The sequence below is a fragment of the Rousettus aegyptiacus genome, unplaced genomic scaffold, assembly GCF_014176215.1.
Source record: "Rousettus aegyptiacus isolate mRouAeg1 unplaced genomic scaffold, mRouAeg1.p scaffold_m13_p_3, whole genome shotgun sequence".
NCBI classification, from domain to species: Eukaryota; Metazoa; Chordata; class Mammalia; order Chiroptera; family Pteropodidae; genus Rousettus; species Rousettus aegyptiacus.
This window is the reverse complement of record NW_023416306.1, coordinates 153340918-153366012: the sequence shown is the minus strand read 5'-3', so window position 1 is coordinate 153366012 and position 25095 is coordinate 153340918. Positions and strand designations below refer to the sequence as shown.

General features: G+C 46.0%; 1 protein-coding gene and 1 pseudogene across 3 annotated transcripts in view; one reads left to right on the top strand and one right to left on the bottom strand.

The window, feature by feature from the left end:
* Positions 1-3699, bottom strand: part of JDP2 (Jun dimerization protein 2) — a 38153-nt gene extending 34454 nt beyond the window's left edge. Inside the window, exon 1 of one of the 3 annotated variants that reach the window (XM_016122591.2) lies at positions 3681-3699. The gene's annotated coding sequence lies outside the window, so the exon portion shown is untranslated. Of the gene's footprint in view, positions 1-1594; positions 2634-3278; positions 3506-3680 lie in introns of those variants that run through there. The other 2 variants (XM_016122589.2, XM_016122590.2) reach the window with 2 other exon arrangements.
* Positions 3700-22248: 18549 nt separating this feature from the next.
* LOC118601475 lies at positions 22249-22367 on the top strand (annotated as a pseudogene).
* The last annotated feature ends 2728 nt before the right edge of the window (positions 22368-25095 follow it).

The window sequence follows — 25095 nt, the reverse complement described above, 5'->3', positions numbered from 1 at the left end:
GCTCAAGTTTCTCCTAAGGTCTCTTCCATCCTACAGGTCAGAACATAGCTGCATAGATCACTGGCAACAAGGCACTACCAACTGGCTGGGTGTCCGCTCCTGCCTCCAAAGAAGAAAGCCAGTATCTTCTGTGTCCTTCGACCTACTCTATCCCTGTACTACTTAGAAGGGGTCACTCCGCAGATAGTCATAACAAAAGAGGGGCATTAGGGGTTAGGAGAAGCCCTGGCACAGCACACTGACATGCATGATCCCTGCATAGCCATCCCAGCCATAGAAAAAACTGGAACCTTTCTCCAGGAAAGTTCTTCCCAGGAGACCAAAGAAATGCTTTTGACAAGGATCTGCCTGTAAACGTAGCTGTCTCCCTGCATAATGTAGGTGCTCAATAAATACACATTAAGTCACTTCTGCCAGGAATCCTTATCCTGAGCAGCAAGGGTACTGGGAAGGTGCTAACACCCAACAAGCCTCTATCCTCTCTCCCCACCTCAACCCATCTCTGTTCCTTGTTGTCAGCAGTTCATAGTATGATATATTACATAGATGTATACACAGAATGTGTGATAAATCCCTTGGCCCTTTTTAAAAAATGTCATTGGCCAGCTAAAGCTTTGGAAACGAAGCTCTACAACTGGAATCCCATGGGCTGAAGCAAGAAAACAGACTTTTAAAAAAAACCCAGAACGGTCGGTGGGCTCTGGCCGGGCCTCCCACAGCCAGCAATGAGTGTAAAGAAACAGTCTGAAATTCCAACCCTGGGTCGCTGAGGCATTTGTCTCTGCTGAGCTTTGAGAGGCCAAACCACACACACGCATAAGAGTGCACATACACACACACACGCACACGGAGCTTGGCAGCCCGTAAGTTCCAGAGCTGGTAACACAAGCCACGGAACCGACTGCCAAGACAAGCAACAGAATGAGCCAGGCCCAGTTTCATTGGCCACCATACACTGCATATGGCCCGGGACGCAGCCAAAACAGTGTTCTCACCCTCCTCAAAGGCATAGGAGACCCTCTGTTTTCAAACACACCTCCACAGAGCCTTAATTAAAGGAAAATGGAAAAATAATGTGCCTGCTGCTCTCCCCCTGCCTATACAGGTATGCACATACACAGATTCATACACACTCAATCTATTTTTCTCTTCCTCCCATTTCAGTTTCAAACATAATTCATTCGCATGGAAAAAAGCAAACTGCATCCTGAAGCAGAAAAGCAGAAAAGAATGTTGCCTGCCCTCAGCCCTGGCTCTGATTGCTCAAGTTGAGCTGGGGCTGAATGAATACAGAGCAGGCCAACCTAGAGTCTGCATGGGCCCCTCTTCCAGAGCTGAGCTGGAAACAGAAATGGTGGTGCGAGAGACAGCCCATTGCAACACCAGCAGCCCCACGACAAACAAGGCCTGGAGAGCCTAGCCCTTCTCATCCTGCCAAGGGTTCTGCAGGTTGGAAAAGATGCCCGCACATCCTGCAATCAGGTGGGGGGGGGGAGGTGGAGGCAGGGAGGGAGGTGGGCCGCAGCTGCAAAAGCTAGGCAATGAGTAAGTCAGGAGACCCTTGTCTAAATCCTTCTTTAAGGGACACTCTTACCACTTATCAACACATGTCCTTGGCAGTGGCTGCAAACAACCTAGGAGAAAAGTCAGAGGCCTCCACACTCATGCCGTCCAGCAGCCCTTCAAATCTCACAGCACCCAGCTCTTCAGGAAGATTCTGGAGCAGCCTGCTGCTCTGAACCAAAGCCAAAGTAGAAAAGAAACAAGAGTCTGAGAAATCCATCCTCCCTGTTTTAAACAAAGCAAAATCTTAACCTGCAAGCATGAGAATAATCTTGCTTCTATTCCCTAGTCTTCCAGTTTATGTAAAATCAGAGCCATGCTCACACCTGATACCTGGTTAAACTCTCCCCTAGAAACCTGCAAAGGAAGGTAAGGCAGCCATCCAAGCTGCAGCCAGATTTGCTGGAAAGACGAAAGCAATGAGAGGTGTTTTTAAAAACTTTCAGGGAAAGGAGTTGGGTGGAAAGGGAGATGATGATATGTAAACAGTTCACAGCAAGGCTTTAAAGGACAAACAGGCACTCAATCATGATTCAAAGCCCCAGTTTCTAATTCTGCCCAAACTAAGACCCTGAGGAGAGACCACCAAGACTTAGTATATCCACAGTCTGCAAGCCCCTTTTTGAGCCGCAGACCTGGGCTCATCTGCCCTGAGCACATGTGGTCAGGCCACAGCCCGATGCCAGTAGGGAGGGCAGCACGCTGGGCCAGGGCCAGGCAACCTTGCAAGTGGAGCCAACCCAAAGGTTTAGTTGATTTCCCTTCTACCAGCCTCTCCATCCAAGAGTATGCATGGCCCATCCATTCCTGCAGAAAAGCCAAGGCCTCCCCATCTTCCCCGCCCCTCCCGCTGACTAATGCAAAGCCTGAGTCTACCGCCCCAGGGTCTGGGGTCCAAGCCTTAAGGCCTAATCCCTCAGCCTCCTTTGAGGGGAGAGCCTTCTAAACTGGGCTGGTCAGGAGAGAAGGAGCTGATTACCTGAGCAGCCAGCTTGCCTCCTTATGTAACAGAGCTTGGGAACCCGGGAGGTTGAGGGGTTGGAGGGTTGGGGTGGGGGGGCGGGCAAAGGGGACCTGGGCCGCCCCTAGGCCCCCTCCCAGCCCAGAATCCCAGAGCAATGGCCCTGAGAGAAGCCCTCTTCATTGTAAAAAGAGCCCCAGCCCTTCTCACTACCCTCGTCTAAGTCCTCAGGGAACCGCGCTTCCACGCTGCGAGAGAGGTGGGGGCGGCACCACTAGCCAGCAGGTCCTTGTCATCCCTCCACCACCAGCACCCTGCACCTCCCTGGCCTTTCACCCTCCACTGCACCCCCACGGCCCGTCTTCCTGGGGCAGTTTCCTCCCCACTCACCCGCCTTCCCCGCCGCCCAAAGAGAGCACCTCCCTGCAAACGGACGGGGGAGGAGCGCGCAGAAGGGAGATGAAGGGAGCGCCCTGGCTGCCCTGGGAGCGAACAGAGCCTCCTGTCCCAGGGCGGGAACCAAAGGGAAGCCACCGGCTCCCTGGCGCTTCGCGGGAGGGCCCCGGACTGCAGCCCCAAACACCCCCGCCGGGGCAGCTCGGGGTCCCAGGGCTGCGGGAGCCGCCCCCCCCGAGGCAGAGGGTTGCGGGGTTGGGTGCACTCCGCCCGCGCGGGGGCGAGCGTCCCAGGTGCCTGAGGCCGCGCGCCCCACCCCACCCTGCACCGGCGCCCCCCAGCGCGCGCTCGCACCCACCGTGCAGAAGCCGCGGGCGGAGGCGGCGCCCCTGGGGCCGGGGCCCGGCTGCAGGCGCCGTGCCCACTCAGCGCCGCTGCTGCCCGGCCGCGGAGCTCCGGCCGGTGCCCAGGCCCGTCCCGGCCCGGGAGCAGCCGCGGCGCCAGCCCCGCCGCCGCTGCAGCGTCCGCCGCCGCCAGCGCCCCCCGTTGCGAACGCCGAGCGTCCCTCCCGCAGGCTGTGGCGGGCGGCGGGACGGGTTGCATCAGCCCCGGCTATATAGCGGCCCCTGGGCGGCGGGGAGGGGTCGGGAATGCGGAACACGCCGAGCTGCCAGCTCCAGACGTCAGAGGGGGACGGAGAGGAAGGGAAGGAGGGGACAGGGGAGGGGGGGTGTGGATCCGGCGCTTCACACCCACTGACCTTCACCTCCCCCGCCTTTCGCGCCCTCCTTCCGCAGCTTCGCGCGCTCTTCTCCCCGCACGGGCGGCCCCGGTCCCGCAGCGCCAGCCGCGGCTCCATCGCGTCCCCCGGATCTCCCACCCCGAGGCTCAGGAGCGCGCGAGAAAGCAGGACGCGGCGAGCGGTTATGTAAGAGCATCCCCGCGCACAGCCACCGGCTGCCTCCCCCACCCCCAAGACAGAAGCCGCGGCTCGCGGAGAGAGAAATGAGAAGGAAGCGACGGGACAAGTCAAAAGCCCCTTGAAGCTTATGTAGCCTGTGTTGAACCATCTTTCTCAGTTCTTGGCGCTTTTTTCCAAACCGAGAGAGAGGATTTCAGCACATTTTCAACCATGGACACCTCATGACTGAGTCAGTGAGGAATTGATCTTGCAAGCCGGTTTTATTTTCCTGTGCAGAAGGATGGGCAGAACATTAAGACATACGGGTGCTTATACCCCCACGCACTAGCCCACCTGGCCACCACAGGCGCCCTTAAGCCCTGGGGTGGGTCACTGCAAGAGGCCTCCTCAGGGGCTGCAGCCTTGAGCCCACCACTTTCTTCCTCTCGGTGGTGGCTCGCACAGTATGATTTCTGGGCTTTTCGTCCAAATCCAACAGGCTTCTCCTTTCTGCTCTTGGACAGAGCAGACCCAGCCCTCCGTCCATGGGGAATGGCCTTCTTCCTCACGGCAACTTACATTGCCAACTCTACTCTCACCTTTCATCCTCCTAGAGTAGTAGTTAAGGGCGACTCCAGAGTTCCACAGTGTCCCCCCCCCCCCCAATATCTAAAGGCCAGAGACAGAACGCTCAGACACACATCTGGCACCTGAAACCTTGGCACAATGGTTGACATCTCCTGCTTCCAGACCCCCTGGGGCCTAGCCAACCAGCCAACCTACTTTTCTGCCTGAGCCAGATAGAGGTGACAATGTTTATGTTCAGTAACCGTGGACCTCCTTCTCAGAGTGATGTCAGGTCATCACCCATGGAAGAAAGGAAATGAAAGAAAAAGTTCATGCCTTCTTGGAGTGTGGATGTTCAGTGTGAAAGAAAGGACAAAACTTGAGACAAGTGGGAGCAAATGAGCAAAGCTGAATGAGCATGTCTCTGCAATGCAAATACAGGTCTTACTCTCCTTATCTCCTCAGTGCAGTGAAATCTTTCTGGATAAGAGGACTAGTCTTACGGAAAGGCATATCACGTCCTGATGACATTGCCTGACCCTTTCCACGTTCATGGTCAGATCTCTCCCTCAAAACTTTGAAATTAATGAATAGAAAGTAAGGACCTGAAAGAGTCTATAATTGAAAATGAGTAGTAATCTGGTAGTCTTGTGGAAGAACATAACTCTGAGCCCCAGAAAGGCCAACTACACCTTGACGGCAGCATAAAGATGGAAGTTGGGTACTATGAAACTGCCTTATGATGTTTCCCCTGTGGGACTGAGAGCTGGACATTTATGTGGAAGAAAACACTGAACAGGAGCAATGCTACTTTATGCATCTTTACCTGGGACTTTGAAAAAACTGAACTGATCTATGTGTGGGGACTAATATTTAGTGTGTGTGATTAGAGCAAATCCTCTCCGGGGCTTACTTTGGTTGTGGCTAGGCCACTGGCAGTCCTCCTGGGTCTTTACTTCCCCCACAAATTAAATATACCACAGGAGTGGCACCAAGGGTTAACTTGGGGGCCTTTAGCCCCCCTCTATTTCCTATACTATCCCTCAGGTCTCCTCCATTATTTGATGTGGATGTGTTTCAATTTTATATAGAATGCTATGTAAACACAGCTTCAAGACCTCATTTCCAGCACATTGCCCCCCACCAGGCTCCTTTACATAGTCATTGCCTTTGGAAGTGACTAGAGGGAGAGGCTATAAATGGGCCTTATGCAGACATTGGCCTGCTTCTCTCCGCCTTGCTGGATGGAGCTCATCTCCCACTGGCTCTCAGGGATGGACAAGTGACCCAGCCCAAGGCTGTTTGAATTTATGTTTCCTATCACTTGCAACTAGAAAAGTCCCAATTAATACACCCAGCCCTGGCCCAGGGGCTGGGCAGAGATTGCCAGGTATCTCAAGTTAGTCTGATAAGACTAGGAATTTTGTGAATCTGCTAGGAAAAGAAGCTGCCAGAAGGTGAACCTGAAATTGCCAGAAGCTACCACATGTAGGGGGTCTATTAAGAATGAAGCTAATGCAAAAAAGAGTATAACCAAGCAAGGAAAGGAAAGACAGATTAAGTTCAGATAGCATTGTCTGAGCTGCTGAATCCAGCCATGCCTGACATTCTTCCTACCTCTGGAATTTTGTTATAGGAATCAGTAAATTATATCTTACCTCAGGCAGTTTGAATTTAGGTTTCCTATTACTCGCAACTAGAGAAGTCCTGATTAATACACTGGGTTTTGCATCTCTGACTTATTTAGATAATTACATTTTAAAGCTTAATGAATTTGGGTGGCGAACACACAATACAATATACAAATGATGTATTATTGTACACTTGAACCCTATATAATTTTATTAACCAATGTCACTCCAATAAATGTAATAAAAATAAATAAATAAAGCTTAATGGGCATCGATGAATCCCAAGCTCCTTGCAAATAGGAAAATGTGAAACGGCAAGCAAAATAAAGAATTCCTCAGATGTGCTCCTCCAGCATCAAAGAAGGAAGCGATAGTTCTGAGTAATCAACTCGTCTTTATACTAGTATTTACTGAAACTTGATTATGTGCCTGTGAGATGCACAAAGTTTAAGACGATTCCTCTCCTGTGCCTACTTCCCACCTAGTTAGGAAGAATGACTTGAACACTAATGAACAGGAAGACCAAAAGTAATTAAGAGCTATGTGACACAGATAAGAAGCTCTGTAGTTTAGATAGACTTGATACACATAGAAAAATCATTAATCGCTCCATTCTCTACTCAGACTGTGCACACCAAAACTTGCAAACTAGTAGCTGGCAGGCTGAATTTGGCTTTGCTGCCTCAACTTTAAATGCTTTTTAAAAATATATATATATACAAGATTTCACCCAAAAATCTAAATTCCCAACTTCTCTTAAAAACAATCAGTCAGGCAATATGTCATAGTCAAAATAGCATAGGTTATGCTGCAATTGAAAACATCCTCAAAACTCAGTGGTTTAACACGAGAAAGATTTCTCATCCACATGAGACTACTGTAGATCCAGGCGATTGTCCAGGATGGCAGTCCTACAAGTGATTGCTCAGGACTGCACCTCCATATGAACAAGCGTATCCATGGTCAATGGCAGGGAAAAGAAGTAGAGAGGGCCAGGCACCAGCAGTTAAATGTTTCCTCCGGAAGTGACGTAAGACATTTTAGTTTATACTCATTGGCCAAAGCGAGTCATATGGTTATTTTTAATTTCAAAGAGGAAAAAAAACTCAGTCCTCTGGTGTTCCACAGAGGAAAAGGGAACCAACCATGTATTAGTGAACAATCAATATCTGCCACAGCATGCAGTACCTAATGGTGACAATGGCCTGCAGCCCACTAGAAGCTGCTGCCTTGAGATGGGACTTAAATCTCAGTTTGACACAGTCTCCATCCAGCTTGCCAGGTAATTTACATGGCCTGCTTAGCTCCTGGGGGCATTTGATTTTGCAGCTTCTGATGCAGACAAAGCCAAGCTCAAGATCAATCTTTCAGGTATCCCTAGTGATTGATCCATAGAGTTATAGCAAATTTTTCAAAAACAGTTGTTTGATTTGCTAATTTTAAAAAAATGACATAGAGTATTCTTTGGTAAAAGGCAGGATGGTATCATAAAATCAAACAAGAAGTCGAAACTAGCTGTTATAGTTTCTACAAATTACAGAAACCTGTTTATGACGGTTTCTTCCTCCTGTTCTCTCCTTTCTTAATCCAACACCAACTGGGAGAGACAAGGAGAAAGGAGCCTCTTTAAAAAAATCAAAATCGGGCAGCATGGGAGGAGAAGTTGCATAGTTGTGATTTCGGGGGTTAGGGAGAGTCTGGTTTAAAGTTTTTTAAAATTCATATGGCCAAGGCTGAAATCTTTGAGGAGAAAATTTGTGAGTTGGGAATGAGAAGGCTTCTCTTCTAAAACCAACAATGAGAATTTTATAAAACAACAAACATATCTAAAGGTTTAATAATAAATCAGCACCCATAGTAATGCAACCATCTCTGGGGAAAGCCTAGAATCTTCTCCTTAATCTCCTAGGACAGTAAGTCTTTGGAAGGTGAAGAAATAGTAAATTCTTTGGTCACAATGCTGGGCCAGGTGGTGACAGGGAGAGAGGGGTATAGCAGATGTATGTTGTGCTCCTCGGCATTCCTGTTCTTTTTTTCTCGAGCATTTTTTTTCTTTGGAGAATCGCTACTCTCCCTGTGGACCTGGAGGGGTGGCAATCCTAGTGCCCCATCACCCCAGTCAGGTGTGGGTGTGCAACCTGAACCGAGCAATTAAAGTAGTCCATTTCCAAAGCTACAGTGATGGGTTCAGGGAATGAGCTCATAACCCAAATAGGGCCAATCAGAATCTTCCCTAAGATTTGATATGTGACTGTTCAGGAAGAGGCAGCACACTTCCTTTAAAATACCTGTGTAAGGATGTAGTTTGTGACTCTCCATGGCCATTTTTTCTGTCATGTGGCAAGAGCCTGACGGAGAATAAAAATAACACAAAGCAGAGTAGAGAGCCAAGACATGTAAAGAGAGAAACAGCCACAAGATCATCATTTGAGTCCCTGAACTTGGCATGCCATGAGAACATGCCGAACAGATCTTTGGACTTCACAGTGATGGAGTCAATACGTCCCCTTTCTCTTTCTGCTAAGACAGCTTGAGCTAAGTTTTCTGATACTTGCCACCAAAAGAAAGCTGAAGAATACATTGATAAAATGGGCCAAAGTCAATCTTAAAACGGGCTGCTGAACTGACGCCATGGCATTTTATCTGCTTACTATTCTTGCCTCATCCATCAAACGCCACTCAACCATCTGAGACTAAATACAGAACTGCATTGCATTGCCTTCTTACAGCTCAAGGTTCAGTTAGTCACTTAAATAATTTAGTCAGACACCTTGTTTGAATGTTCGCTATGAGCCATGCACCATGTGTCACCACCCTATTTGAGGAGGCAAAGCAAAAAGAAGATATCAGGCCTGTCCATAAAGGGTGATGGACAAGAAGCCCAGGAGACAAATGATATTCATAAAAATGGGGAAATTAGGACTCTAGTGAGCTAGGGAATACATAATGCATTCTGTTTCCAGAATATTATGTGTCAAAATACATCCTGAAAACACCTGAAAAAATGAAAGGTCCATGTTGGAGTGGCACTGTGTGAGTCATCCATATTTAGCGGAAGCTGGTCTAGGGCTCAGTCTTAGGAGATACTAATAATTAACAAACTGGGGAAATAAGAGGAGGCAAAGAATCAAGCAGACAAAGCGTGCCCCAGAAGATAGAAGAAAGGAAGGTGCTGACCTAGAATCACAGAATTTCAAGGTTCCTCCAATGCCCTCCCACTTAACGTAGGAGTGGGCTTCCCCATTGCCATGGAAGCCAAAACAGGTTGTCAATGCAGTTAAATGTAACACAAAGAAATAAGATCTAATATGAGTCCATTTTATTTGCTTAAATCTGGAAGGTGCATTGTAACCTTAGGGATTATATATCATTATTAAAAGAGGGAGTTAAATATGAAAATGTAGACATTATGCTACAAAGATGTTTCCAGCTAGCACCCCCATAATGCTGCTTCTTGTGGGATTGAAGATCCCTCTCCACTCTTTCCTTGCTTCTTAATCCTTGCCACTCCATTCTCAGAAAGTGTTACTATGAACTGGTCAGATTCTGCAATAGGATGTTTGGACCTCAATTTCTTCATCTGTTAAGTGGGGACAAAAATGATGCCCACATTGGGGAGTTGGTGTGAAGATTAAATTGGATACTTATAAAGCACCATATTAGTACCTGCCATGGGTTAAGAGTTCAATAAATTTGGCTGTATTCTTCATCATCATCGTCATCACCATTAACATTACATTTTAGCCAACCCAAGCCCTCCTGTTACGTGGCCTTCTTAGATCTGTGACAATTATGGTGATTTCACTTTCTTCTAACCTGAAGTAGCACTTCTCTGCCCAGCTAACATTAATAGTATGCTATTTTAAATTGTTCTCTTTATTCATATATGTATTGTCATTCCCATGTGCTTGAAGTTACCTTTTAAAGGGAGGGATAAAATCTTACATTTTTAAAACTTCTAGAGCATCTACTCTATACTGAGGTTATGGTTGGCACTCAATGGACACTTAAGTAAATGATGGGCAAGGGCCAGGAAATTTCTTTTGTGTCTCCAGTAATATCAAAAGCAGTCATGGCTTTTGGCACTTAAAGAATATTCGTTGAACAGATGCTGAGCAGAATGCAATGATCAGTCACTCCTGGTGCAGCATACACTTGCAGAATACTAAAGTGAGAAAGGAGCCGTATTTTACAGATGAGGAAGTTGAGGCCCACATTGATGACACAGATCTAGCTGAACAAAAGTTATGATGGGATTAATTCTCAGGACTCTTTTTATGCTACGTGTTTTAAAACAACCACCAATAAAAAGTTATTTCAGCAAATGTTTATTGAAGGGGAAAAAAAAGTCCCCTAGGTTTTCTGTGGGAGGTGGCGTTTCCTCTTACACTCAACAATTTTGGTGGTGTGGTAGAGAGAGGTGTGGGAAGGAGCCAAGGGGGCCCTATGACTGGGCTGTTGTGTGGGCCTGGTGGGGTGGGGGAGGGGTGGGATTCTCACTTCTAGGAAAGTTCTTCCAGTTCCAGACAATCCCGGCCAGGTTTTGACACCTGCTTTTCTAAGCACACTGCCTTCACTTGGCCCAAGACTGCCTGCCCAACAGCCCCACTCTCCCAGCTCAGTACCTGGGCTAGGGGAGTTCCCAGGCCCAGCTCACCAAAAAAGGTCCCCACACTCAGAACCTGGGGGAAATCTGCTCTTCTTGGGCAATGAAGATAAAATGTTTACAATCTGAACTCATTGCTATCCATCTCAGAGCTGGCCTCAGGAAGAGACTCAGGGAGGCCATGCGCCCTGCCCAGGGCGGCCTCTGGACAAGGGCTTCTTTGGTAGCCCTGGCCAGGCTCACAGGCTCCCTTTCAGGTTTTATGTCCACATTTCCCTCCCCTCGCCTCTGCCAGTGTTTCTCTATCTCTTAAATACACCTCCCTAATCCTCTCCTTCCTCCTTTTTAAAGCCTGCCCTTCCTTTCAAATACTTCCTCAAATGCCAACTTGTTATTTTTGTGCCCTCCCCTTCAAAAGCCCTCCTCAAGAGCTCTGGCTGCAAGTATACTTTAGACCACAGGGCCGGACTTCTACTCATACGCTCATTCGACAAATATTTGATTATCTATATATGCAGGGCTGTAGCTATACAATCATGAACAAGGCTGGCCCAGTTCTCTGGTGCAAAGGAGAATTAAAGGATGTTATGAAACAGGTTAGAGAAACCCTCAGAACCAACCTTCTTCTACTTGTCAGAAATTCTTATCCAAATCAGCTTAGTGTCCCAGGCCTATCCTACTCACTGGCACGGGAGCAGATGTCCTTTATAAAGCCTTCCTGGGGACTTACTTGCTCCTTCCTCCCATAGGTCAAAGTTTCCGTACAACATGGATCTCTTCAGACTCCTCCTCTCAGCCCTAACCCTCACAGACCTGCTGGTCGTCTTGGAGTCCCAGGTTGTCGTCCATGGTCACATATGTGGTTTTTACCTAGTTACCTGGTCTTGTAAGCTAATGCGTCATACAAGGCAGTAGAGCCTAATGATAAAGAGATGAGCTCTGGAGCGAAACGTCCCTTGTGTGCATCCTGTCTCTGCTGCATACTAGCTGACAGGTTACTTAACCTCGCTATGCTCAATTTCATCATCATTAAAAGGGAGTGTGTTTGTAATAACACCCAACCCATAGGGATATTATAAAGGTTTAAATATATAAATATACAAAGAGTTACCGCCTATAAAGTGCTTAAAACAGTGCTCAGCACAGATTAAGCCTCAGGGAGGGAGTTCTTAGATGCTAGAGTTTGGATTTCCCCCCGCAAGGTGTCCAGTCTTTGCTCCTGGAAGCCAGCCTGGGTCAGAATCTCAGGCTGCTGCTTGCCTAGGAGGAGAGGCCGGAACTTTTTAAAAGAGACAAGGTACTGGCAGCCATGAAGACTGCCCGAAGCTAAACAGACAAGGGCACTGAAGCCAACTGGATGTGCAATGTGTTAATCTCAGTTCCCCAATACCAGGAATCATTCCAAATGCCCACTGTTTGAGCAATGAGAAGGGAGCCCAGAGACCTGGTTTGAAGCAAGGCTCTCCTTACTTCTATGTGGCCCTAGACAAAGATGATTTGCATGCTCCAATTCCATGTTTTAATGGCAGAGGATAACAGTCATAGAATCATGAAGTTTGAACTAAATTTGACCTTAGGGAGTCCATATTGCAACCCCTTTATTTTTCATCTAAATAAACGGAGAGCCAGAAATGTCTTGTGGCATAGGCAGCAAGGGCTAGATTCAAATCCCAACCCCATAACTGATTCTCTTCTCTGGGATTCATTATACTGTTAGAGAAAAAGTGAACATAGGAATTTCTACTGCATAGGGTCACCATGAGAACTAAATGAGACCTCAAATGATGCACCTCTCCCCAAGCCTAGGTATGGTCGTGTAAGTACTCAATGATATTTCCCAGTGTCACATGACCAGTTGGTAATCTCTTTCTTACCTTCTTCACCGGGCTGACCAAAAAATAAAGTAAAGCAATAGAAGACTCACTCCAAAAGTAGAAATGCCATGTAATAGTTCTGTGCTATTGATATTACCCAACCAATTAAGATATACTAAACCCATTTGGGAAGCTGGACAGGATACTAAGAACTAGGGGGTTGATATCAAAGTGTAAAACTTAGTTTCTGGGTTTTTAAAAGTTCTCATTTGGGACTGGAACTTTCAGAAAAGAAAGGGCTTTTCCATGCCTGAGTGCTTAGTAATCATGGTCTCATGTAGAAAGCTCGCTTAGGGAGGGCATCATTGCCAGTCATCCCTCTTCCTGCTGTTACTGAAGCATCAGGGTAAAGTACATGTTTAGCTGTCAGCCTCCTCTGAGAGCAACTTAGAGGCTTGAGTCCACAAATGGTCCACGGGACCAACAGCGATAGCTGCACGCTCCCCATGGGGGAGGCTCCCTGCCTCAGGCCAGTGCGGAACTGCAGCCCAAGTGCCATCAAACCCAGACTCAGTGCCATCCAGAGATGAGCCAAGGCCCACAGGCCCAGAGTCAAAGACAGTTAGTCAGGTCCTCTTTAAAAGAAGACCAGGAGTAGTAAAGTAGGAATCAAAATAAAATGAGTCCGGTGGAAATACCGTAAGTCCTCATTTAACATCGTGGATAGGTTCTGCAACTTTAAGCAAAATGACAAATAACAAAACCAGTTTTACCTCAGGCTAATTAATATAAACAAGAGTTAAGTTTCTATAGCAACTATAGTTAAGTTTCTAAAGTCTTATCGACATTATAACAAAATAACGTTGAACCAAACAACATTGTTCTGGGACCTGAGCTCTGCCTGTGAGTGGAAAAAGACAGACTATTTTTTCCATCCTCAATTTTTAAGGTCAGAGAAACCTCTTCCTTAGATCTCCTCTCGAATCTCATTGGCCAAACTTAGTCAAATGCCCATCTCTAGGCCAATCCCTGGCCAGGGGTGCTGGGGTGATGGTGATTGTCTTAGTCACTTGGAAGCAGCATGGGTAACTAAATAAATTGAGGCTTTATCCACAGGGAAGAGGGAGGTGGGCTGTTAGAGCCATAACCAGCAATACCTATTCAGGTGACCAGTTCACATCTAGCAACCAGAGAAGGTGTTAAAACTCAAAGGATTGGACATGGCTTTGAAGCCAAAGAGCTGTATCCAAATTATGCCTCTTACCAACTAAAAACTTGAGTGGGACTCTTGGCCTCTAAGAGCCTCAGATTTATCTAACTGAGACTTCCCTGAGGGTCAGATGAGATAACCTGATGTTCATACAAGCCCTTGGTAGACTTCAACATCCCACACTATAGGCAGGATGTCCTCTGTCTCACAATTGTCACGATCATGAAAGTAGGATGACACAAATACATCTTCTATGGAAGGGAAAGTGCTTGTAGTTGCCTACTGAGGACGTTCACTCCTTGGTCTTTAAAGGCTGTGGCCAAGTAACCCTTTTTTAGCCAAGGTCAACTATAGTACCTGTTCTTAATGCCTAGCTCACTCTTTATCTGAAAGCGACATATATCATGTAAGGCTTTTAGAGCCTAAAGAGTATGTGTCTTTCAAAAAAAATCATAAAATCATAAATTGCAATGCAAACTACTTGTATTGGTATGTATATGTATAAATTCCAAATACAATTATGTCATTAGAGCTATTTGGAAGAATTACAATAAATATTAAATGCATTTTAAGTACACAGTGAAATGTCAAAGTTCATCAGTGGTTCTCAACTAATCTCTCAAAGACCGTGATGCTCAGTACTGATTGACATCATCACCTGAAGCTTGAATACAAATCAGTTTAATCTAGCACAGAGCTTTCTTCCCTAGAGCGACATCGGAAATTAACAATGCTTGGAGAAGGAAAGAATGGGGGCTGGGGAATCTGCCAGGTCACTCAGGCAAATGAGATGTAGACATAGCACTGTTTTTCCTGACTGATTCATTGGCATGGTCCCATCAAGAGGATTTTTCTCTGGGCCTCAGAAGAACATGTGTAGGCTTGAAAGCTCTGACTCTGAAAAAGATGTTCTACCCCAACACAGAGTGAAAAGAAGTTATCCTGTCAGGCATCCGATTGTCCATCCTGAGTGCAAGGGATTGCTATAGCCAAGGGTAGTGACAGCCAATCGATTGGAATTAGTTCTTTAAAAGGTTCACTTTTCTCATAGTAGCTAATATTGATCGAGCACTTACTATATGTCAAGTACTGTGCTAAATGTTTTAGATTTATTAATTTATTTGTTCCTCTCAAAAACCCATGAAGCAGGCACTATTAGTATCCCCGTTTTACAGATGAGGAAACTGAGACACAGAATGTTTAGCTAATTTGCTGATGATCACAGCTAGTTAGTAGGCAGAGCCAGGACTCAAACTCCAACGGCGGGGCTCCAAAGCCTGTGTTCTTAACCATACGTGACATGGCATTTTTTTGTTTTTGTTTTTGTTTTTTTAATAGACATTATTTTTTAGACGACTTTTACATTCACAGCAAAATTGAGTAGGACGCATAGAGATTTTCCATATACTCCCTGCCCCCAGACACACACAACCTCCCCCACCAACACCCCCACCCGAGTGGAGCGTTTGTTACCACTGATGAAACTACATTGACATCATTATCACCCAAAGCCCCTAGTTTTATTAGGATGTACTCTTGGTGTTGTACATCCTATGAGGTTGGACAAGTGTATAATGACACATATCCACTATTATAGTATCAAACGGAATAGTTTCATTGCCCTAAAGATTCCCTGTTCTCCACAGATTCAACCCTCCCCCTAACCCCTGGCAAACACTGATCTTTTTACTACACCCCTAATTTTGCCATTTCCAGAATGTCATATAGTTGGAATCATACAGTCTGTAGCCTTTCTAGATTGGCTCCTCTCACTTACTAATATGCATAAGGTTCCTCCATATCTTTTTATGGTTTCATCGTTCATTTCTTTTTAATGCTGAATGATATTCCATTGTCTGGATGTGCCACAGTTTATTTATCTGTTCACCTACTGAAGGACATGGCCCTTCCTTCCTTTTGAGTTTTGGAATAAAGCTTCTGTAAACGTTCTCATGCAGGCTTTTGTGCAGATGTAAGCTTTCAACTCATTTGGGTAAATACCAAGGAGTGCTATTATTGCTGGATCATGCGGTAAGACTGTTTATCTTTACAAGAAACCACCGAACTGTCTTCTAAAGTGGCCGCACCATCCTGCATTCCCACCAGCAGTGAATGAGCATTCCTATTGCTTCACATGTTCACCAGCACTTGATGTCATCAGTGTTTCAAATTTTGGCCATTCTAATAGGTGTTTAGTGGTATTTCGTTGTTATTTTAACTTGCAATTTCCAAATGATACATGATGCTGAGCATCTTTTCATAGGCGTACTCGCCATCTCTATATCTTCTTTGGTGAGATGCCTGTTCAAGTCTTTTGCCCATTTTTTGATTGGGTTGCTCATATTCTAATGAGTTTCACAATACAGAGTTTTTAAGGATATACGTATGGAATTCATAAAATATCAGGCTGGAAGAACCTCAGAAATCATCCAGTCCATCCCCCTTATTTTAGAGATGTGAAAAATAAGGCCCAGAGAAACTCAGACGGGGCAAAGCTGAAACCACAACCTAGGAGTTCAGTGGTCCTTCGCCACAGCGCATGTCAACAGGCAATTTGCTTTGCAAGCAGTTAACTCCTCAAGGACGGGCATCGTGCCTCACCATCTGTCTGTCCTTCCTCACACCATGCTTGACACATGTTTGTGTTGGCTGGAAAATTACTGCTTGGCTATGACCATGGGAACATAAGCTGTCACCCATAGGAACATAACATTTTAACAATAAGCTTTCTGCTTCTGTACCCCCGCTTGCACACCCGACCTGTGGGTCGACAGGTAGTGAATAGAAAAAAAATAGACCTTTGTGTTTAGACAGAATGAAGAATGGGATTTTAGCCTTAAAACCCCTGTACCTCTACATTTCGGGGCTGCTTAATTTGGGGTCTGTGTACCCCTGGCAGACCCAGCTGGCTGAATAAAGAGTGTTTCCTATAACTCACTGAGTTCTGGTGGTCCGTGTGTCTTTCGGGCGCTGGTGGCTACAACATGTTCAGTGAATGTCTGTGGAAGGGAGGAAGGAATGACTTTTAGTCTGGCATCTATGCACCCTTTCCAAAGGACAGGCTCCTCTGACCTCTGCTATAATCTGTAAGAGAGGGAGAGAAGAGAGTTAGCATTGTAGCACTTTCACAGGGCAATGGTAGGAGCCGAGGCCAGAGCATAGTATAATTCTTAACTTTAGCTGTGGGTTAGAATCCCCTATGAAGCTGGTTAAGAATTGGAGGCCTAAGCCCCCTCCCCAGACATTCTGATTCTGCACATTGTTTTAGCGTTTACTGTGTACTGAGATAAGCCCTTTACACGTACCATTATCCTGTTTAATCCTTCCTTATGCAATTCTATGATGTGGACCATATTATTACTTTTGTTCTGCAAATGAGGAAACTATGGTTCAGAAAAGTTAAGTAACTCAATCAGGGTCACACAGCTAGGACATGCTGGAGTTGGCGTGCAAATAAAAACAACCTAGTGTTGTTGGCCAGCCTCTGTTCCACACATATGTGAGCGTGCACACAGACACCGAAGTCTTCACACTCGATCCTGGCCGAACTCGACATTGTGAGCCCCTGGAAGATAAAAGGCAGGGACAGTAGACCAACAAAATGCTGCCACAAAAAAGCCCTTCACAGAGTTGTGACCATACAGGGCAGCCCATGTAGGGGCCTAAGAGTTATCTGTGGGGTCCAGAATTAAAGCCCACCTGCTCCAGCAAAACACAGAGACCAGGGGCATCTGCACCCATGTTCTCATTTGCACACTGCTCAGAGACAGCCCTTACTCTTCTAATTTCCCAATATTTGGTTAAAGTTTTTATTAAAGTATAACATATAAACAAAAAAGTACACAAATCTTAATCTGACGATTATTCACAAAGCAGACAAACCTGGTAACCTGCTCCACTAATTTCAAGTAACATCTTTAGACATCTCCAGTTACTGTAAGGGGTTTCATTGAAGACTTCAGAGAAAACACTTTTTTAATCCAATGTCATATGATGGATAAACGTCCTTTTATAAAAGGGATATTTAAGAAAACAAAAGAAACAAACAACAATCAAAAGCAACAGAGCAGTACAAATCTAAAAAGAGCTTGTGTTGCTATTTTAAATCAAATTTGAACTTCTTAAGGGGAGGTCTATATTCGTTCTAGATAAGTAAATCCTAGAAGGGGCGCCTTTTGTGCAGGGCACGTGATGTGGAATGGAGGACCCTCTATCCTGGGCCGCACTTACGTTTCCTCTGGCTAGGTTTCTGCATCCCACCATGCACCATGCTGTCAGCCGTCTACTCACAGGACCCAAATGGAGAGGCAGTGTGCAAGAAGTTCCAGCTCCACAATCAGACAGTTGGGCTTAAATCCAGGTTCTGCCACAGCCTGGCTCCATGACCCTGGGCAAGCCACTTACCCTTGGTGAATATCAGTGTTCTCACGTGTAAAATGAGCCCCCATCTGTACCTGATGTGGTTGTAGTAGAGGTAAATGAGGCATGTAAAGTGCTTATCACAATGCTTCGCACGTTGATGACCTACTCCTTAGTCCCTCTTCAGATAACCTGCATCTCATTTCCTGGGAAATGTGCAGGAAAGAGAGCATATCCAGTGCTAAAGCGGGAGGGATGGTAGCTGGTGAGTGAGAGTTTACGGAATATCCCTCCTTTATTTAGGGGACGTTTGTTGCCTGCCTTCAAACCCTGACTCAAAATGTCAAGGGGCAGTTTTATTCCTGAAGGTCAGAGAAGAAACTTCTGCTCTGAGACAGAAATAAAAATAGCGATTCCCGAGGTGAGTCCTGGAATGCGATGGTCTCTCAGTTCAGCCTAAACCAAAGCTATCAGCCAGGAAGTTTATCAGTTTGCCTTCAGAAACACCCAGATCACCAAGAGATTGGCTCAAGGGAGAGGTTGCCCTGACAACCCAGGAGCCAGGTCACCTGGTAGAATTTGAACCCCTCCCCACGCTCACATATGCACACACTACACTCTCAGACTCACTTTGGAAGCACTCCAGCTCTGTGAGCCTCAGAAGTTGGGTTTCATGATTAGGGGAGAGCATGTGGCCCTGCGGCTCCAAGCTCAGGGTTCCTGGAAGCCTTATGAGACTGTACTGGGTGGGACAGAGAAGGGAAGGAATGTAGGTGCTCTCAGGACGATTGCTCTCCCAAAGCAGTTGCTGGAAACGATGAGCCTTCGAGCCCCTGGGAAATCAGAAAGAAAGCTAGCCTCGGGCTCTTCAAGGCCCCAGGGAAAAGGGGTCTCAGCCAATTAAACACTTTCATTCTGCCATTAAACTCTCCCTAGTCTGATGGTATAAGATAAAGTTTTAGGGGCTTATACTTCCCAGAGGCTTTTGCATTTTAATGGAGATTCTTGAAAACCAAAACACTTTCTGCCTCAAGGACTAAATCTCTTAATAGGGAATCTGTGGGCTCCCTGGGAGCGGTGGGGGTGGGGGTGAGTAGGAAGCAGGAGAGAGATGGTTGAGCGATCTGATGAGAAATACTCTTACCAAGAAGACTATATAGTTCAGGTTTAAAGTCAACCAGGTTTCGATTTGAGTCCTCTCTGTTTGACCTTGGGTAAGAGCCTGTTCCCTTGTCTGCAAAATGGGATCATAATGCTTAACTTATATGACTGTTAGCACAAAGCCTGGCACGGAGCCTTGCATAATGTTTCAAGACCTCAAAGTAGGACCAACCAAGAAGATTGCTGTACATCCCCAGCCAAGAACCAGGATTGGTTCTGACAGTCTGGGCCTGGGCAAGGATGTTTAGCAGTGCACTATGTTCAGCTATCTGCTTTAGATTAGGGTAGAAAGAGGGGCCTGAAAGCAGGAACAATTAAATAGCCAATGCTTTGATGTAATTATAAGCTTTTTGCTTATTTGTTTTTCTTTCGATATGGGAGCCTGAGAAAATGCGAAAGCACTGGGCATTTTGAGTAGGGAAGAGAGAATGTGCTAAAGGAGACGAGACTGCTTAGCCTGGGACCCCCTTGACATGAGCACTACTAAAATGCTTCGGCTGTGAGCAAAGACTTGTTTCTCTACAGGATGTTTCAAGCAGTGTCAGTGGTTAAACATGAGCAATATTTAACAATCTATACTGTAAAGTTATCAACTGCTGCTCTAACTACAATGGGTAGACTATCATAAAGCTAGTGTGGCTGCTACACAAAAGATGTTGAGCTGGAAGAATCTTAGTCAATTTGGGAGAGATCTAGATTTGAGACAAACCCCCTCGTACCTCCACCCCCAATAACACTTGGCTGGCTTTGCTAAGGGCCTGCCACCTTTGTCGTCTGGGTAGCAGTGAGATAGAGCTGCAAGAGGGCGGACCCCTCCCCCCAACTCTGCCACCACCAGCTGGGTGACTGGGGAAATTCACTCAGGTCTTGAGTTTTAGTTGTCTCATCTGTGTAATAACAAGATAACTCTACTTGAATTGATGGTGAGGCTAAATATCATAAATATGAAGTAACTAGTACAATAACCAGGGACATAAAGGAGCTCAACAAATGTTAACGTCCTTTTTCAACAAGCTAGCTGGACTCTTCCCATTGTTTTCTCCTCCTTATACCCCCTCGGGCATGCTCTCTGCTGCAAATAACAAAAAAATCCTCATCAATGAACCAGACAGGTATTCATTTTCCTCAAATAAGGAACGATCTAGAGATATGTAGCCACTGGTTCTGGTTCTGTGACTCGGTCACGTTTGGACTGCTGTCTCTGATTCTGTTGGCCTTTCCTTCATGATTAAAACATAGCTACTGCAGCTTCTAGCATCACAGCTCAATTCCAGGCAGGAAGAAGAGAAAGGGGCAGCAAGTATGAGCCGTGAATTCCTTTTATAAAAAAGGAGAAACTATCCCAGAAGCCCCAGCAGACTTCTCATTGAATGACTATGTCCGTCACGTGGTCACGTCTATGTGCTAGGGAGACTGGGAAAGCAAACCAGCCTCTAGAGTGGAGTCAGACAAGGAAGAAAGAAGTGAAGAAATAGCTGTGGAATAAGCCAACGCATAGTGTGAGCCACAGCTGTGCATCAGGTTAAATACAGTATTTCTTTTATTCATTCAGCAAGTGAATATTGAGCACCTTTTGTGGCCGAAGCTGGGTGCCAGAGAGGATTGACGAGGAAAATCAGACTTGGTACCAGGAGACAATAAGTGCTTGACATGTCTGTTGCGGGGGATTGTGGGAACAGCTTCCGGTGCGGGAGAGGGAGGGGTAAAGATTTCCAGGATGGGTGCTGGATGTGACCAGGAGTAAGCCAGGGATTTGGAGTGAAGGAAGGTGGGCGGGCTGCCCATGTGGTGTTCCAGGCAGAGAGAACAGCACAGTGCAACAAACTAGTAGCAAGAGAGATCACTGCAGGCATTTGGAAATTGAAAGAAGTCCCTGAGGCCACCACAGTTTATTCAAATAAGAAAGATCAAAAGCAGGGCACACAGGTGTGAAAGTGAGTAAATTTGACTAGCAAGACCATTACACAGTGCTCTGCCAGTCCCATAGCGGTAGGGGGGTGGGGGTGGGGGTGGTGAGAGAAGGCACTGGTAGCCTCTTTAAACAGAAGCAGAAAGCCTGGGTTGCTGCTGTGGACAAACTCAGCTATCTCACTGGCACAGCCATTTATGAGAGGAGAGACTCTTCTGGCTGGTACCTGCAGTCAGGGCGGAGTCATTATCCTCCACAGAATCCTTTATAGGAGGCCTTGGTACCTGCTGTGCCCTCTGCCTGGAATTCTCTTCCCCTGAGTCTGTAGGGAGGGTCCTCACTCCCACCCCCTCCTCACCCTTTAGAATTCAGTTCTGCCCACGCTTCCTCAGAGGGGCCTCGTCTGACCAACGCCTACCCTGAAATACATCAACTCATGGATGGCTCATACACCAGGGACCTCCACCTTGTAGCTGTTGCCACAGTTGTGATTTTCTATCTATTCGTGTGGATTTTTTTTTTTTTTAAGTTAATGACTATCTCTCCTGGTAGACTGTAAGCTCTATAAGTACAGTGGCCATGTCTGGTTTTGCTCACTGCTATACCCCCAATGTCTAGCATCATGCCTGGCACATAACAGGAGCTCAATAAATATCAAAAACTAGACCATACCAAACTGACAATGTTCAACCATTCGGGGCCTGCAGAATGGCAATTTCAAATAATTCACCCTAATATTCGTTGAATGAATGAATTTGAGTTTCTCTGAGGACAATCCACTGTAGCATGGAGTTCAGTACAAGGAGGGTCTACCTGGAGCCTGTTCAAAGGGCAGGTTTTCCCAAAATTATTAAGAGCTGAGTAACTGGTCTCTGGTCACAGTCTAGACGTGAGTAGCGCTTCTCACACTTCGGTGTGTGTTTGGAGCCTCTGGGAAGCTTGTTCACGTGCACATTCTGATTCACTAGGTCTGGGATGGGACACGAGAGTCTGCGTTTTGTAACGAACTCTCGGGCGATGCCCACGGAAAGGCTGCCAGAAAGAGGCCAAAACACAGACTCAGAGCTGGTTGGTGGCGGTGCCCTCTGTGCCTCACCAAGGAGCCCCCACAAAGGTTCCCCGTCTCTGTCCTTTCTCAGCCAACATGAAATACATTTGAAAAGAGATGAGATCAATGGCCATGCCACCCTGAACAAGTCTGACCCCGTCTGATCTCAGAAGCTAAGCAGGGTCAGGCCTAGTTAGTACTTGGATGGGAGACCACCTAGGAAGACCAGGTGCTGTAGGCGTAAAAAAAAATAAAAAATAAGAGATTGTAAGCTGACAAGGTCCTTGCAATCTGTGAAGTCAAACAAGGGTTGCCTCGCCTAAAAAATTTAAAATGAGAAAGGGAAGGAAGGAAGGAAGGAAGGACGGAAGGAAGGAAGGACGGACGGAAGGAAGGAAGGAAGGAAGGAAGGAAGGAAGGAAGGAAGGAAGGAAGGAAGGAAGGAAGGAAGAAAAGAGATGGGACCCCAGGTCATTGCCGTAGTATCTCCAGTGTATGGAAAAGAAGCTGAGCAGCTGTCATTTATAAATGAACTTTCCAAATCACTGAAAGTTGGCTCTCCACATGCCCAAAACAGTTTTTTTCTTTTCTTGTTATATCAAATTAATGTCATTAACACCTTCTTGCCTTCTTAGAGTAAATTAGACCAAACCTGACTCTTGTTTTTCCCCTTTCTTTTAAAAATTGGTTGATATCATGTGAATAAAGCATATATGTACAGTTTAAAGAATATAAGTCAAGTGAATATCAATAAACCCACCACCTAGATAAGAAGAAAAAGAGTCTCACTATAGGACCTTAGGAGCCTGCTCTTGCCCCGTCAGAAGTAACCTCTATTTCATTTTATATGTCAATCATGCCCTTGCTTTTCTTTATTGCTTTATCATATGTGACTGTGGCCCCAAACAACCTAATTAGTCTTGTCTGTTCCTGAGCTTTATGTGAATTGAATCCTACTTATGTGTTTTGTTGCGACTAGTTCCTTTTGTTAAACATTGTTTTCCAGTTTCATCCATGTTGCCAGGTGTGGCTGTAGTTTATCCGTTTTCTCAGCTGTATAATATTCCATGCAGAATATACCATGACTATTTGATGGACTTTTGAAGGATTTTGAATACTGTCAAAACAGTGCTGCCATGAACTTTCTGGCACATGTCTCCCACGACCATGTGCAGGGGTTGTCTCTATACATGCTTAAGAGTTGAACTTTAGGGTCGAGGATTCTAACGTGCTCAGCTTTACAAGGTGCTGCCAAACCAGTTTCCTCAGTGGTTATTCTCCCGCCAGCAGTAGGGGAATCCCCATTGGTCTACATGTTCACCAGCACTGGACACTGGCCCACTTTAAAACTTTCCCTAACTTCCTGTGATGCCCAGAATCACACACTGTCTTAGTCTGTTCAGCCTCCCACAACAGAATATGACAGATGGCTGGTTTGTCAACAACAAAAACTTAGTTCCCACAGTTCTGGAGGCCACAAATCCAAGATCAGGCTGCCTGCATAGTCGAGTGAGGGCTCTCTTCTGGGTCGCAGACTTCTTATTGTGTCCTCACATGGTGGAAGGGAAAGGGATCTCTCTGGAGCCCCCTTTGTAAGGGCATTTATCTCATTCTTGAGGACTCTGTCCTCATGACCTAAGCGCCCCGCCCCCAAATACCCCACCTGTTGATACCATCACTTTGAGGGTTAGGATTTAGCATATAAAAATTTGAGCGACCTGAACCTTGAGACCACATCATGTACACTTCCCTCTTTTGTGCATACCCACCCCCCTCCTTGAACGGGACGGTGACACGAGGTTGTTCGTTTCACGCTAACTGGACTCAGGCTGTGCTACGCTCTCCTGTCCACTTTTCTTTCTTCCGTCTACTTCTTATTCTTGGTTTGTCTCTGCCTTTCACACAAACTGACAACCATCTTCTCATTCTGATCAGAGTGTCAAGTCTCTAGCCGCCTTCCCCTGCTCCCCTTCTAAGGTATTTTTGTCAAATCTCTGTAGAATGAGAAGTTTTCACCCAAATTGTCCCTTGAATTATGTCTACATAAAGAGTAAATGGTCTCTGAATGGTTTGCCTGTGAGTAAATATATAAACAGTAAGGGATAAATTCTATGGCATTTCTTTCGGCTGTGACAGTCATTTTTGTCTTGTTTTGAGGGGGGTAGTTTCTTTATTTGTTTTCGGTTGTTGTTAGTTTTTGCTTTTTTTCTGGTTTCTGACAGTGTCCCAAATAACCAAGGATTCTTATAAATCACCTCTGAATAAGTGCTGCTGCCCTTTGAATATACTTCTGATTGAATTTGGTATCAAATTTAATTAAATTCGTATTTAATTTTGGTTGCTGCTATCTTCCCAAAATATCATGACTTCAGCTAGCAGATGGCACATATCCCTGTGACAAGCGACACTAAGTATTTCAAATAACCTAATTCTGTCCCCACCAGAAGCATCTTCAGAAATGAGGGTGTTGGAAAATTCTGACTTTCCAAAAAAGGGATTTTGAGGCACAGCTGGAAATAGAGGCATCCATGCCTCTATTTGTCTTTTCACAGGTTCGTGGGACCAGAGCAAGAATTCAAGGAAGACCCACATGCCATGTATCTAAATATTTAAAAGTTATTAGTCAAGCTAACAAATTGTTAAATAGAATATCTTAGCCGCCTACCTTGACAAATGTACCTTCACAACGTTCTGAAAGGCCATGTGTGACTTTAGAGTTCTCAGACTCCTCAGACAGAATGTGACAGCACAGGGACTGGCAGTCCCCGATCAGGGCCTGTCCTCTTTTTGTTCCTACCTCAGCCTTGCCCACCTGCACATTCCTGCAACTCCACCTCTGTCTACTGCCCATGCCCTGTGTCCCAAGAAGCCACCCCTTGGCTGCTAGCTTCGCAGGCCGCCCTTGATAGAGTGGACCATGGGAATAGGCCCACATGGGCCCTGGAAGCAGGCATGGGCCATTTGGGCAG